The sequence below is a fragment of the Elephantulus edwardii genome, unplaced genomic scaffold, assembly GCF_000299155.1.
Source record: "Elephantulus edwardii isolate Elephantulus edwardi_28Jun2011 unplaced genomic scaffold, EleEdw1.0 scaffold00143, whole genome shotgun sequence".
Taxonomy (NCBI): domain Eukaryota; kingdom Metazoa; phylum Chordata; class Mammalia; order Macroscelidea; family Macroscelididae; genus Elephantulus; species Elephantulus edwardii.
The window spans coordinates 1,925,230-1,939,832 of record NW_006399893.1 but is presented as its reverse complement, the minus strand read 5'-3'; positions in this window follow the sequence as shown (position 1 = coordinate 1,939,832).

Here is a 14,603-nt window from a genome sequence, read left to right as displayed (position 1 = left end):
AATTAAGAATTACATTTAGCAGAGATATGCAATTGTTCATTTAGGGTTTACTCCTGATAAATTAATTAGGAAACAATGTGCAATTTAAATTGTATGTACGTCTTCCTTTACATGGAAACATAATCAAACAACTCACTTCAACTCATTACTATAAAATCTGAGCGGACCCCCCAGTAGGTTTTCAGAGGATGCAAATCACACAGAAAAGAAATTGTCTATCTTTCTCCCTTAGAGCTGCTAGTGGATTCGAACCTCAAGAGGGGCACCACCTTTGGGTTAGCAGTGCAACTCCCTAAGTACTATGACAGCCGAGCTCCCTAGCTAGAGAACAGGGCATTGAAACCTTTATAGACCATGTAAAAGCATTCCAGGGCTGATAATATTAGAAAGTTCTATAAATGTTGGCCTTATAAAATTTTCCAGAATGATTTTACTGTTATGAAGATTTTAGCATTTATGTCACCACTCCTTCTGGCTAGGGATAGAAAAATTGATGAAATTCTTGTGAATAGGATTAGCTGACTCAGGAAGTGCTTTAAACAAAGCCTATGATCTTGAGTTGTTCCTGAAAAGCAGACCAGGCTACCCTGGCACACAAGTGAGGAGACTTGTCTTACGAACGAGCCCAAAGCCTAACCTCCCGGCAGCTTCAAGGAAGGGCTCACTGCTACAGTTCTGTCCAGTCATGGTCACACATGCATTCTGTCAGTTCTTTTCAGCCACCTGAATCCTGGACACAGCCTTGGCTCCACTGCATCCTAGTTTCTGTACACCTTCGATGTGGTGTTGCCGTATACTGTAGAGTCAGACCTGACCCACAGCTGACCCTCTGGCGGTTTTTCAAAGGCAGTTAATTGCATGACAGGAAATTTTCCATCCTCCTGTGGAGCAATTGGTAGTCTCGAACGATTTGCCTTTGAGATTTCAGCACAGCTTATTGCCACTAGGCCACCAGAGCTCTCACTTTCCCTTTTTCTCATTTATATAACAGAAGAAATAACTCTGGCAGGGCTTTTTTGGCAATAAAGCTTAGTAAACTAGTGTAAGCAAAAGAATGGGGGTGTTTTGAGGATAATGATGACATCATGGGACTTGATGGCAAGATACGCAGGCAGAGTTCTTAAAGGAATGGAAGTAGGAGGTAGGAAGCTTTGAAAGCTTTGAACTATTCTCTCAATGTCTCTTATCTCCTCATCTGTGATTTTGCCCTTCATCTGTATTCTGCTTTCCTTACATGTGCAAGATGGGTGATAGCTCCTGATAGCCCCAGTTTTCCATTTTCTAGGTTAGCTAATAGTATGTTTTTGTTGCACATTATCAAGTCAGAACTGAACCACAACTGACCCTGAGAGTACTTAACCCACCAGAGTAGCTGGTGGATTTGAATCACGTGCCTTTAGGCTTGCAGTGCAGTCCTTTACTATTAGGCCACCAGAGCTCTCTTGTTAATAATACAGATGGCCTAATTTCTACCAACCCCCGTTCTTAGTTCCTGGGAGAGCATCTGGCTGACTCAGATCGGTCACAAAGGAGAGAAGTCACATATAGGAGGCTGGATTTTAGAGTCTTTTTAAGGGATGCAAAGTGTAACAGGGGATGTGGAAGTGAAGAATGGATCTCCAAGAGCTAATGGTGCAATGGTAGTCACATCCGAAAGAGAATTTTCTTCAATAAAATCTCACTGAAGGTGTTTAGGATTCAATTAATTGCTACATGTAGAATAGCAAGCACATAAAGCCCTCAGTATATTATAACCCCGACATTTTCAAAGAAGTGAGTAATATGAATTTCACCCAGAGTTGTCCTGGTTGGCTAAAATGATCATATTTGAGAAAATATGGAGTCATACTTTCCTCTCCGTGTAGGTACTTCTCAGGTAAATCTATACCACAGGCAATTTATATCCTGTTGTTATATTTGGAAAGAATATAATTAACTTTCCTATTTAAGAGTTCATGAGAGAGTGTGAGATGAGCCTATGATTCAGCAATCCCTAAGCAATATGCTAAATGTGCAAATGAAAGTGGAAAAAACTATCAATCACCACAAGAGTGGAGCAAGCACTGGGAAAGCTGGGGTGTCAGCACACAGCGTGAAAAAACGTTGGTTGTCTACGTTTTCCAAGTGCTATCAAAAGGACCTTTAATTTGGTTTTCCAACATTCTGAAATTACTTGAATACCACCTGGGTACCAACACATGAGACAACCGGTAAATTCTCAATAATAATTTGTACTTGCAAAGAGCAAGAACTGAACACGGAATTTTCTTCCAATGAGACCTATTAACCTTTACATCAAGAGATAAATCAAACCAGCAGCTTCAAAACTGAATTTAACTGAACGGCTACCTCATTCCCCACAATGGAGCTGATTATGAAAGGAGATCAAATTTTGTGTTAAATGGTTGTTTCACGAGCTTCAGCAAAAGGAACGGTGATCAGAGAATCCTAACTGCTGAAGAAGAAGTTGTTATGAGCAGTGTAAGTATACTAAGATATAATAAATTTGCTGTGTTATATGTAAAAAATAAGAATAAGAAATATGTTAAGAATTGCTATGTTATATGTTAGAAATAAGAATAAGAATTGTGTAGTAATTTGCTATAAATTAGAAAATATGTTAAGAATATTTGTGGAAAAAATATACTAAACAGTTTAACATCCTCAAACAGGCCCATAGTAGCCATGAGATCTCACTGGCCTCATGTGTGGACCCCTGATAAGGAATTGTGACTTGTTACTGCCCGTGTTACCAAGGGAAAGCAACTGGTATAGAACACAACAGGGCAAACCCATGTTGTTTTGCAACCAATGTGGTTGGTTATACAATTTGTTTTGAAACTAATATGGTTGGCAAAACCCAAAGTTTGAATGCTGTTATTCTTAATATTATTGATTGAGTATAATGAAACCCAAAGTTTGAATGTTATTGGTTGACACAATGTAATACCCCCAGTAGTATATAAATTCTGGGATTCCAACTAAAATTGCACTTCTGCGGAAGAGAATGAGCTGAGCACTGAAGACCCAACAGCTCTTTTCAGAGCCAAGAACTCTGGCCACACCAATGCACATGAACTGCTGATACAGCGAAGAACTCTGGTCACACTGATGGACATGAACTGCTGAGATAGCCAAGGACCATGGCTACATACATCACCAATGGCTGTGAACTGCTGAACTAGCTGAGGACCCTGACTGCACCAATGACCATGAGAGGCAGAGGAAGGAGATGAGTTGGGATCCCAAGGGTGAATGAGGGCTCCCCACTATTAATTTATTAATTGCAATGTGGATAAATTGCAATTAACTATTTAATGTTTGCTATGAATTAATGAATCAATATGTTGTGATCAATTTATCAATTGCATTGTAAATAAATTGCAATTATTACTATGAATTATTAATGAATCAATAAGTTAAAATTGGGTTTTGTAATATGTCTACGTGTGATTAATTAAGGCTCAAAGCTCGTGACAGTGGTAAAACTCTCTGGATCAAGCAAGGTTGATCTTTTAGTTCAAAAAAAGAAACTTTAAAAACTCAATTTCACCAATATGAGTTACTGAATCTCCATAGTATTTATTGTTGTTGTTAGGTATCATTGAGTCGAGCACAACCCTATTAACAACAGATCTGAACCCTGTCTGATCCTGTATCATCCTCACACTTCCTGACACACTAGAGTCCATTGGAACAGTCACCAGGTCAATCCACCTGGTTTCAGGTCTTCCTCTCCTTCACTGACCCTCTGCCTTTCCAAGCATCGTGTTCCTCTCCAAGGAACAATCACTCCTAGAAACATGGCTGAAGTATGTGTAGTGAAGCTTTATCATCTTTGCCCCTAAAGAGCACTCCAGCTGCACCCTTTTCAAGACATATTAGTTTGTTCTTTAGGCAGTGCATGGGATATTCAGTGCTCTTCTCCAACACCACTGCTCAAAGGTATCAATTCTTCTTGTGTCATTCTTCTTCACTGTCTAGCTCTCAGATGCATAGCAAATGACAGGAAAACCTATGGCCTGAATCAGATGTACCTTAGTACTCAAATGGACATCATTGCTCCTCAATAATTTAGAAAGGTTTTTGACTGCAGACTTTCTCAGTGCAATATGATTCTTAGTTTCCTGACTCCTGATACCATGGGTGTTGACTGTGGATCTAAGTAAGATGAAGTTGTTGAAAATTTCAATCTTTTATCCATCTATCATAATGTTGCCTATCAGTCCAGTGGTAAGAATCTTTGTTTTTTAGACAATGAGAGGCAATCCATACTGAAGGCTATATTCTTTGTTCTTCTGCAACAAGTGCTTCAAGTCCTCCTCACTTCAGCAAGAAAAGTTATGTCATCTGCATATCACAGGATATTGATACATCTTCCTCTGATCTTGATGTCACAGTCTTAGATTACAGATTCATAACTTGCTCAGTATACAGATTGAAGAGATATGGAGAGAGAACACAACTTTGAGTTGTGGTGCTGGAGAAGAGCATTGACTATACCAAGGACTACTAGGAGAACAAACAGGTTCATCCTGGAGAGAGTGAAACCAGACTGCTCCTTGGAGGCAAGGATTCTGAAGCTACAACTGGCATATTTTGAGCATGTTGTAAGGAGGGATCAGTCCTTGGAGAGGGACATCATGTTTGGTAGGGTAAAGAGCCAGTGCCAGAGAGGAAGCCCACAGATGCAATGGATTGGCTCAGGGACTGTAGTAATGGGCTTAGATGTGTCTGAGATGATGAGGTTGGCTCAGGATAGAGCAGGGTTCAGAGCTGTTATACACAGGATCGTTATGACTTGCAAATGACTTGGTGGCACATAACAACAATAACAGTGTTCCCTTACTCTGTTCACACAACAACCTAAGCCTATATATAGGTATTACATGAGCACAGTTAAATGCTCTGGGATTCCCAGTCTTCACAACGTTAGCCATAACCTGTTAAGATTCCACACAAATACCTTTGCATAGTCAATAAAGTACAAGGAGACATTCTTCGGGTATTCTTTGTTTTCAGCCAGGATCCATCTGACATCAGTAAAGATATGTCTGGTGCCATGATCTCTTTTAAATCCTGCTTTAACTTCCAGCAGTTCCCTATCTATATGAAAACTATCGAACAATAACATTAATATCACATGCAAGCAAAATCCTGCTGGAAATCATTAAAAAACAGGCAAAATAGCACATAGGTAGGGAATCTCCTAAATTTCAAGGAACTTGCCTAATGAATAGTCCTCTTTAAAAGAATCAATAATCTACTTGAAATAAGAAGATATAAATCTTTACCTAAATCAAAATAAAATCATCTCCCTCTGTAAAAAAACATACAAAACTTTCAAAACCAAGAGTAAATTTAACTAATGGATGAAGATGGCAAGGAGTAAACATTAAATAAAGAATCACAATAGGAATTCAGATACAGACAAGAAGGAACATACTGTGGTGCTTGTAAGAGCTTTTATTGCTCCTATTAAGGGTGTTAGGGACTGCTTTAGTATATTAATGAGCAATGATGTCAGCTTAAAGACTAAGGTGTGCTTGATCCAAGCCATGGTCTCCCCGCCCTTTTTTATTGGTTTGCATACAATAATTCATATACATTGTGTTTCATTCATGTACATTGTGTTTTACACAGTATTTCATTCACACTGCGTTTCATACATTCATTCATATGCATTGTATTATATAGAATTATTGCTTGCTATACATGTAAAAGTTGAACAGTGAATAAGGATGACAGAAAAATTGATGTTGATGAGTTGTGCTACTGGAGAAGAGTATTAAATATTTCACACACTGCCAAAATAACAGGTCTGTCTTGGAAAAAATAAAACAGAAGACTCCCTTGAAAAAAAGGATGCTGAAAGTTCACCTGACATGTTTTGCACATGTTGTTAGGAAGGGCCAGGCATTAGAGAAAGGCATTATTCTTGGAAATGTGGAGGGTCAGCAAAAGAGAGGAAGATCCACAACAAGATGGATTGATATGGTAACTATAGCAATGGGCTCAAGTGTAGATGGTGATGGCATAGGAAAGTGCAGGTTTTAGATATGTTCTTCATAGGATGGCTAGGAGTCATCGTGATTTGATGGCACATAGTAACAATAACTAGTGAGGATCTACCTGGATCCTAAAGCATGGTTGAGAGTTGCATCGTAAGAGAAGTTGGAGGAACCTGTACTATTCTAAAGCAAACAGAAATGGCTCAAGACTTTGGGAGACTATTTGGGAACCTTTATAGAAGGTTTTCTATAAAGCATGAATTTCAGCCAAAGCTAATGTTGCCACTTTGCAGTGGGTAGGGGGCCCTGGCATTTAGCAACATCTCCTGATATTTATAGTGTTAACAACTGCTGTAAAAGATTTTCTGGAATCCAGTAACTACATGCTAGGAGTGCTGTTAAGCATATTCTCTCTCTCTCCCTCTCTCTCTCTCTCTCTCTCTCTCACACACACACACACACACACATCTGGACTCAAATATAAAAAATGTCATAGCTGAGAAGTTCAACTACAGGATTTATAAAGGATTTGAAGAGCCTCACTAAAGTTGCCCTCTTTATACCAATCAAAAGTAAAAAAAAACATGGAGTTAAAGAAGTTGTTTAGGTATAAAAAAGGTTTGGAGAGAAATGCCTCTTTAGAGGTTGCCTCAAATGCAGGTTGGCTGACTTAAGGACAAGGGTCTGACACATTGCTTGGTCAAAATCTATAGACACAATAGCAACAATATCGACCCTCAGTGCCACCGCAGGAACCTCAGCTCTTGAGTCTCTGCTCTTGGTCTCCCTCAAGGAGAATGCGGTCAGAAAATGTAAATAGTTCAGCACCACTATTAGGAAGATGAATCAAAATACAAGTTCTACTAATGAAAGACTAATGGCATCACCTTGATGATAATGTTAATCATGATAATGATAAAAATTACAATGTTAATTACTTCCTCAGAGACCTCTCCTTGCCATTCTATAAAATAGCTCCTTGCATCATTCTCTCCTTACTTTAATTTTGCTGTAGCACTTGTCCACTTCAGTTATCTGAATTTTGACATGCACGCACATGTGCACGCGTGCACGCGTGCACACACACACACACACACAGTTGTTGTTAAGTGTTGTTGAACTTGCTTCTGACACATGGTGACCCTATGTAGAGAATGTGAAGTACTGCCAGGCCCTGCAGCATCCTAGTAGTTGGCTGTGGATAGAACAACATTCCATTGTGATCCATGAGGTCTTTAGTGGCTGATCTTTGGAAGTTGATTGCCAGACCTTTCTAGTCCTCTTTAGTCTCCAAGGCATGTTGAAACAAACAGGTAATGACTGTGTATGAAGTGCCTTGACTGGGAATAGAATCTGGGTCACACACCCTATAAGAAGAGTGAGTCTGTCTATAATATATCCTGTTGTTGTTATTATTAGGTAGCATCAAGTTGACTCAAACTCATAAGAACCCTATGTACAATAGCTTTGAAGCCAATTTGACTATCTCTGACACACCTATTCCCATTACCCAGTCACTAAATCAAGCCATTTCATCTGGGGGCTTCCTTTCTTGTGCTGTCCCTCCACCCTCCCAAGCATGATGTCCCTCTCCAAGGACTAGTCCCTCCTTGTAACATGTCCAAAATATGTCAGATGAAGCCTCAGAATCCTTGCCTCCAAGGAACAGCCTGGTTTCACTCTTTCCAGGACAAACCTGTTTGTTCTCTTAGCAGTTCATGGTATATTCAATACTCTTCTCCAGCACCACAGCTCAAAGGCATCAGTTCTTCTTCTATCATCCTTTGTTCTTGTCCAGCTATCTGATGCATAGTAAGTAATTATGAAGATCATGACCTGGATCAGGCACATCTTAGACTCTAGACTGACATCACTGCTTTTCAGTTCTCTGGAGAGGTCCCTGACAGCGTATTTTCCCAATGAAATTCATCTTTCAATTCTCTGGCTGTTGGTACCAAGAGCATTGTTTGTGGAGCCATGCAAGCTAAAGCTGTTAACAATTCTAATCTCTTTACCAGCTATCATGATGCTAACAATCGACCAGTAGTGAGAATCTTTGTTTTCTTGATGTTGAGCTTTAATCCATAATAAAACTTACAGTCCTTGACTTTCTGCAGCGGATCCCTCAGGTCTTCCTCAGTTTTGGCAAGTAAAGTTGTGTCATCTGCATAAAGCAGGTTGTTGATAAGTTGTCTTCCAGTCCTGATGCCACATTTCTCCTCATAAAGCCTTGCTTCCTGAATGATCTGTTCCGAGTCTAAATTGAAAAGGTATGGAGACAGTTCTGACTCTTCACTTTGACACTGTAAGAAGGTGTGTGACATGAGCATTGAAGGAAGACTCATAAAATACCCTACATTATATAGAGCCTAGACTCCTGGATGATCTGTTCTGCATACAGATTCAAAAGGTTTGGAAATAGGATGCATCTCTGGCATACACCTTTCCTTATATTGAATCACACAGTGTTTCCTTCCTCTATTCTGACAACTGCCTCCTGGTCCAAGTATAGGTTGTGCAAAAAACATAGTAAGTGCTCTAAAATTCCCACTATTCTCAGAGTTAGCCACAGTTTGTTGTGATCCACACAGCCACCAATAAATCAAAGTGATGTCAGAACTCCAATGGACATTCAGCTGCTTAAATCACACCAGAGGAGTTTGTCCATCCTTCTTTCTTGAAATACCTGGTAGATTTGAACCACCCGTCTTTGGTTTGACAGCACAACTGCCTATCTGCTAACCTACCTGAGTTCGTGAGAGACTTACAAGAATGACAATCAAATAGAAAAACAAAACAAAACAACCCAATCAAGTGTGAAGAGTATTTCTATCTTGACAACTGTGGAAAAAATAATATGAGGAACATAGGGGGTTCTAGAGCAGTGTTATGAGGCACAGTTATTACTTTAATTTTATTTTTATCAGTGAGAAACAGTCACCTAGTTAAGAACTAGAGAAGAAATTCTTGTAAATATATTCTAACCCCTAGATTGTAAGATTAAGAAAATATGATATTTTTAAAAATATACAATAACTGTCGTCACTCTGTTGATACTTCATGCCTTCCACCATGCTGGCTGGGACTTTGTGCATTTGCCTTTGTGTCCGATTGTAGCGAAATACACAACTCTGTACATCAAAATAAGCTGAAGATAGGCAGTGAGGCGACCTGCTGTCAGTGGCTTGGTGGCAGCACATGTGATAACTCCCTACAGAGACATGGGTAGAATGAGGGGAGAGATGATGGGTAGTCACATGAACTTATTCAGGGTTAGTTAACTTGGCTGGAATCAGGATATCATAGCTTCTTTCCATTCCAATCCAGTAAAAAAGCCATCATGGTCCCTAAAGAAAGTATAACTGTTTAATGTTACATAATGAGCTGCATCCATTTCTTCAGAATATATATACTAAGCATAAACCATGTGTCAGACATCACACTGATCCCTGCAGACCAGTGCTCCTGAACTAGGGGTGTTGCATCACCTATTTTTGTTATGATAATTGGGGTGATGCTTCTAGAATCCACTGGGTAGAGTCCAGAGAAGGAGCTCAAAAATGCAAAGGACAAGCAACCTCCTAGCAAAGCATTACACGGAAAAATCAATGGTACTGAGTCTGAGAAAGGCTTCTATAGTCCTAAAGAGGAAAAAAACAGAGCTCTGGTGGAGCAGCAGGTAGGGAGCTTTGCTAATAAGCCAAACGTGGCACCTCTCTGGTATTTCACACTCACCTGCAGCCCTGTGGATAAAAGGTGGACAGTGTGCTCTGATGCAACCTACTGCTTCCAAAAACCCTCTGCTGGAGGGTCCACTGGAAGTCAGTTCCATCTTGCACGCAATGAGTTTAAGAGTTTCTGGTCTGTTTTGTTTGTCTAGTTTCTGAAAGATTAAAAACATCAAAACCAAAACAACAAAAACACACCAAAAAAACCATAATTCCTATCATCCAGGATTCCAGGCATGTAAGTAATAGCAATCCAAAGTCATAACCTCCATTGTTGTTTTTGTTGTTATTGTGTGCCAGCGAGTCAGAACCAACCCATCCAACCCATCATTGACCCTCCAGTGAGTCTTCAGAGGTAGGAAATTGCATGAGAGAAGCTTGCCTGTTCTTCTGCCACAGAGCAGCTGAAGGATTTGAACCATGTGCCTTTGGGATTGCGGTGAAACTTCTTACCACTAAGCCACCAGAGCTCTGCACTTGTGTCAACACGGAGGTAAATCATGATTCACCACACTTGTTCCTGAGGCTCAATATCACTCTCATGCCATTATTAATTTGGGCTTCATGTGCTGGTGCCAGAGAGCATGTCTTCCCACAGTCAGGGGATTTACCCTCATTGGTTTTTCACTTATTTTCTTCCTCTCTGCCTGTAGAACAAAGAGGCTCATGTAGTGTTTTAAGCTTAGAGATTCTCAGAGAAAAAAAAATTTTTATGTCAGCCTTTAAAGAACAAGTCAAGCTGATGCTTCAGATACCAGAAATTACACTGTGGTTTGTACATGGACATCAAACAGAGAACTGAGTTCAAAATTGAGAGAGTAAAAAAACAATGTAAGGCCATTTACATCTGCAATCTTTTAACAAATAAAAGTTATGCAGCATTATCACCTCCTTCATAAGTCAAGATATTTTTATTATGACTTTCCATAATAACATACAACAAAACTGGTGCTTGGATTTTGATGCCCGTGCAAAATAAGGGTTTCTATAATAGGCCATTATAGAAAATAGGAAGGATTGTCTCCTTTTATTGAATGGAAAGGTAAAATTACATGTACCAGAAAAATCAGTAACATCAAACAAAACCGCCCAAATGTAATCTTAATCTAAGTGACCTTCCTTCCATTTAGTGAACTAAAACAGTGCACTTTAGTTGTTCACAAGGTCATAAACGCTGTTTTGTTCACAGGGAGCCAAGGCATTTTGTAAGATGACAGCTGAAAATACAATGTACTGTTGGTGCCTAGTGATGTCTCTTACAGTTTCTCTTTAGTTAAAGCTGATTTCCTCCTTATTTTTTAAAACTTTTTTTCCCTCCAAAAGGGGTCTTCTTAAATTAATATATTTTCACATGTTCAACACTCAGTCTGCCAAAGGACATTCTCATTAAGATACATTTTCCACCCACTCTTTAATCATCACACCATTTAACAAAGTACCGCAAAGGTTGTAGAATTCAGAAAGGGCTCTCAGCTCTGTGTTGCAAATGGAAATTTTGGCCGTAGGCTATTTTCCTGATCCAGACCAACTTAGAACACAGCCTTTTTTTTTTCAGGGCCCTTGCCTTTGCTAGTACAAAAAGCATTGGATGTGAAATCATTAAGTCTTATAGCCTTGGTATCATATAAAATTTCTCTAAAAAGCTCAATCTTCCAAGTAATGCTTGTTAAAGGCCAAGCCAACTAATGTCAATCATGCAGAGATAGAGGTGTCCACATAGCATTCCACGTTTTTGATGCACATGTATTTCAAGCATATTAAAAGAACTGGTGATAACATCAATTGACTTGCAATTAAAATAATGATTTGGTGATTCGTAGTTAAATATAAAGAGATGTTGGGCCTAATAATTTCTTCCTATGGGGCTTGCTGAATTTTCTCCTTGAACAGGATATAACTGTGGAAATTTTACTAATGGCATATACTTTAATTTCTGCCCTTTCATATATAAACCAAAATGGCATAAGACTAGTTTTGACCCAGCCATCAAGTTTTAATTTAGCCTTAAAACTAAGCAGATCTTACAAACTACCTTCAATCATCATGCACTTTCTTCATTAGCTGTTTATTCTCTAATATGAAAATATATTAAATTAATCACCTCCAATCCTTTCAACAGAGCTCCTGCATTCATTTCTCCACCAGGCAGTCATGTATCTTCATTAGATGTTAGTGTAATTCAGACCCACAGGAAACCTTTCATTGCTTAGATGCTTCATAGTGTAATTTAGACATTGCTGTGATAATCAGTACACATTTTTAGTCACTTAAATATTCTTAGGTGCCCACAAAAGTTCTTGTTTGAAGTGATAAATATCTGTTTTAATTATATTTTTAGCATGAATATTTACCATTTTAAAACTGAGAAAGACTACATATTTACACTCAAAAATATCTGCACACAAATTTCCACAATTTGTCATAACACACACAATGTGCAATGACATCTAGAAAATTTTTTAAAGTTACTTTCACTCAGCTCATTCACTGCTACTGAGTGGATTCTGACTCACAGCTGGCCCTTTATATGCGGAAATGGCTCATCATTACGGTCAGAAAAACAATACCCTATGAACTATACCAGCAGAGATCCTAAGGTTGCCTAAATAGATTAAAATTAAGTACTTTCAAAACTAAGAGGACACTACATTAATTTGCCTGTCAATTCTATGTTGTTGTTGTTGTTATGTTTCTGCGGTCAGAACTGAATCATAGCTGACCCTCCAATAGGTCTTCAGAGGCAGAAAATCACACAGAAGAATGTTCCTTTTTCTCCCAGGGAGGTATTGGTAAATTTGAACTATGTGCTTTGGGGTTGGAAGTTCTAGTCTTTACCACTAAGACACCAGAGCTTCCTTATGCTCTATATGTTGTTGTTGTTGTTGTTGCTATGTGCCATCAAGTTACCTGCCACTCATAGCAACCATAATGCACGACAGCCCTGAAGCCTGCCCTGTTCTGAGTTAGTTTCACTAACTCAGACACACCTACCCTCATTGTCTTAGTTACTGTATCAATCCATCTCAACCAGGGCCTTCCTCTCCTGTGCTGTCCACACTCCCAAGCATGATGTCCTTCTCCAGGAATCAGTCTCTCCTGGCCATATGCCTGAAGTAGGTGAGAAGGAGCTTAAAAATCCTAGCCTACAAGGAGAAACTTTCACCCTCTCCAAGATAGCCCTATTTGTTTTCTTGGTGGTCTATGGCATGTTCAGGACTCTTCTATGGCACCACAACTCAAAGGCATCAATTCTTCTTCTGTCATCCTTAGTCATTGTCCAACTCTCTGATTCATAGTAAGTAACTGTATAGACCATGGACTGGATCAGGTTTACTTTAGTCTCTAGACTGACATCATGGCTTCTCCATACTCTGGAAAGGATCCTGACAGCAGATTTACCAAACGCGTTTCATCATTTGATTTCCTGGCTGCTGGTGCCAAGAGCGCTGATTGTCGAGCTGAGCAAGCTGTAACTGTTAACCTTAAGACATCACAGAAGTGGCTTATGGCCTAAGCCATCATATCAAAGGGTTGCTGGGGAGAGGCAGATTCTGGATGGGGTACCCTGTATATAGCCAGGGCAAAATATGTTATATTGATTTGAATAAAATTAATAATTTTATATTGAGAAATTGCTCTTTATTTATGTACCAGCTTTGAAAATCATAGCTTCATAGAGTCCAACATTAGGGCAGGTTAAAAATATTTAAATTCATTATGGGACCAGAAATATTTAAAACAGTATGAATATACACACATTCTTTGCCTTCAAGTAAGAAACAATTCATAGATACAGCAAGTTTCCAGAGCCTGTAAATCACAGAAGGAAAGATTGGTGAATTCAAAATGCTTGCCTATGGTTGGCCAGTACAATTTGGCCAGTACAATTCCTTACCCCCAGGCCACCAGATCCTTTTGGTATGAAAACAGAAAGGACAGATAAATATGTGGTATGAAATTTCCCCTTACTGGCAAGAACATTTTCCTGTGAAAGAATGTTACAAATTATAGGCTGCTCAATAAATGACAAGTAAGAGAAATTATTAATTCATATTTGTTAAACTGTTGACCTGAGTTGAGATAAATAATTAATTAACTATGTTTTACTTGCAAAATTACTTGCGGGAACTAGTTATGCTTTATCTTTCACATAACTGCTAGAGAATGGAAGAACTTTGGAAGGGATTTTTCAAGCAAATCATTAGAATGAAGATTACTAGAAGAGTTCCTTAACCCCTTTTTAACAAACGTCAAGTCTTGTCACAGCAAAATGTATCAATCTCTCATAAACACTTCATACATAATCACTAAAACAGCTCAGATGGGACTTGAAGTTGTGGGTTGTGTGAGGTAGTTCTTATTACATTAGTATCTGAAGCTTGGATAACTGGTCTTTAGCTAATCTTGTCATTTATTCAGGTCCTTCCTTTTAATAGTTTAAATGAAATATTTATGATTTATTACATCAATGTGGTGAATACACACACGCAGTTGTTTTGTTGTTATATGCCATCGAGTCACCTGCGACTCACAGCGACCCTGTGTACAACAGCCCTAAACCTTGATCTATCCTTTGCCAATCTTAATTGTCTCTGACACACCTACCCCCATCACCCCAGTGACTGAATCAATCCATCTCACCGAGGGTCTTCCTCTCCTGAGCTTTCCCTCCACCCTCCCAAGCATGACATCCCTCTTCACGGAGTGATCTTGCTTTGCAACATGTCCAAAATATGTTAGACTGTTGTTGTTGTTGTAATGTGCCATTGAGTCATTTCCGACTCATAGCGACCCTATGCACAACAGCCCTAAACCCTGCTCTATCCTGCGCCAACCACACCGCCTCTGACACACCCATCCCGAT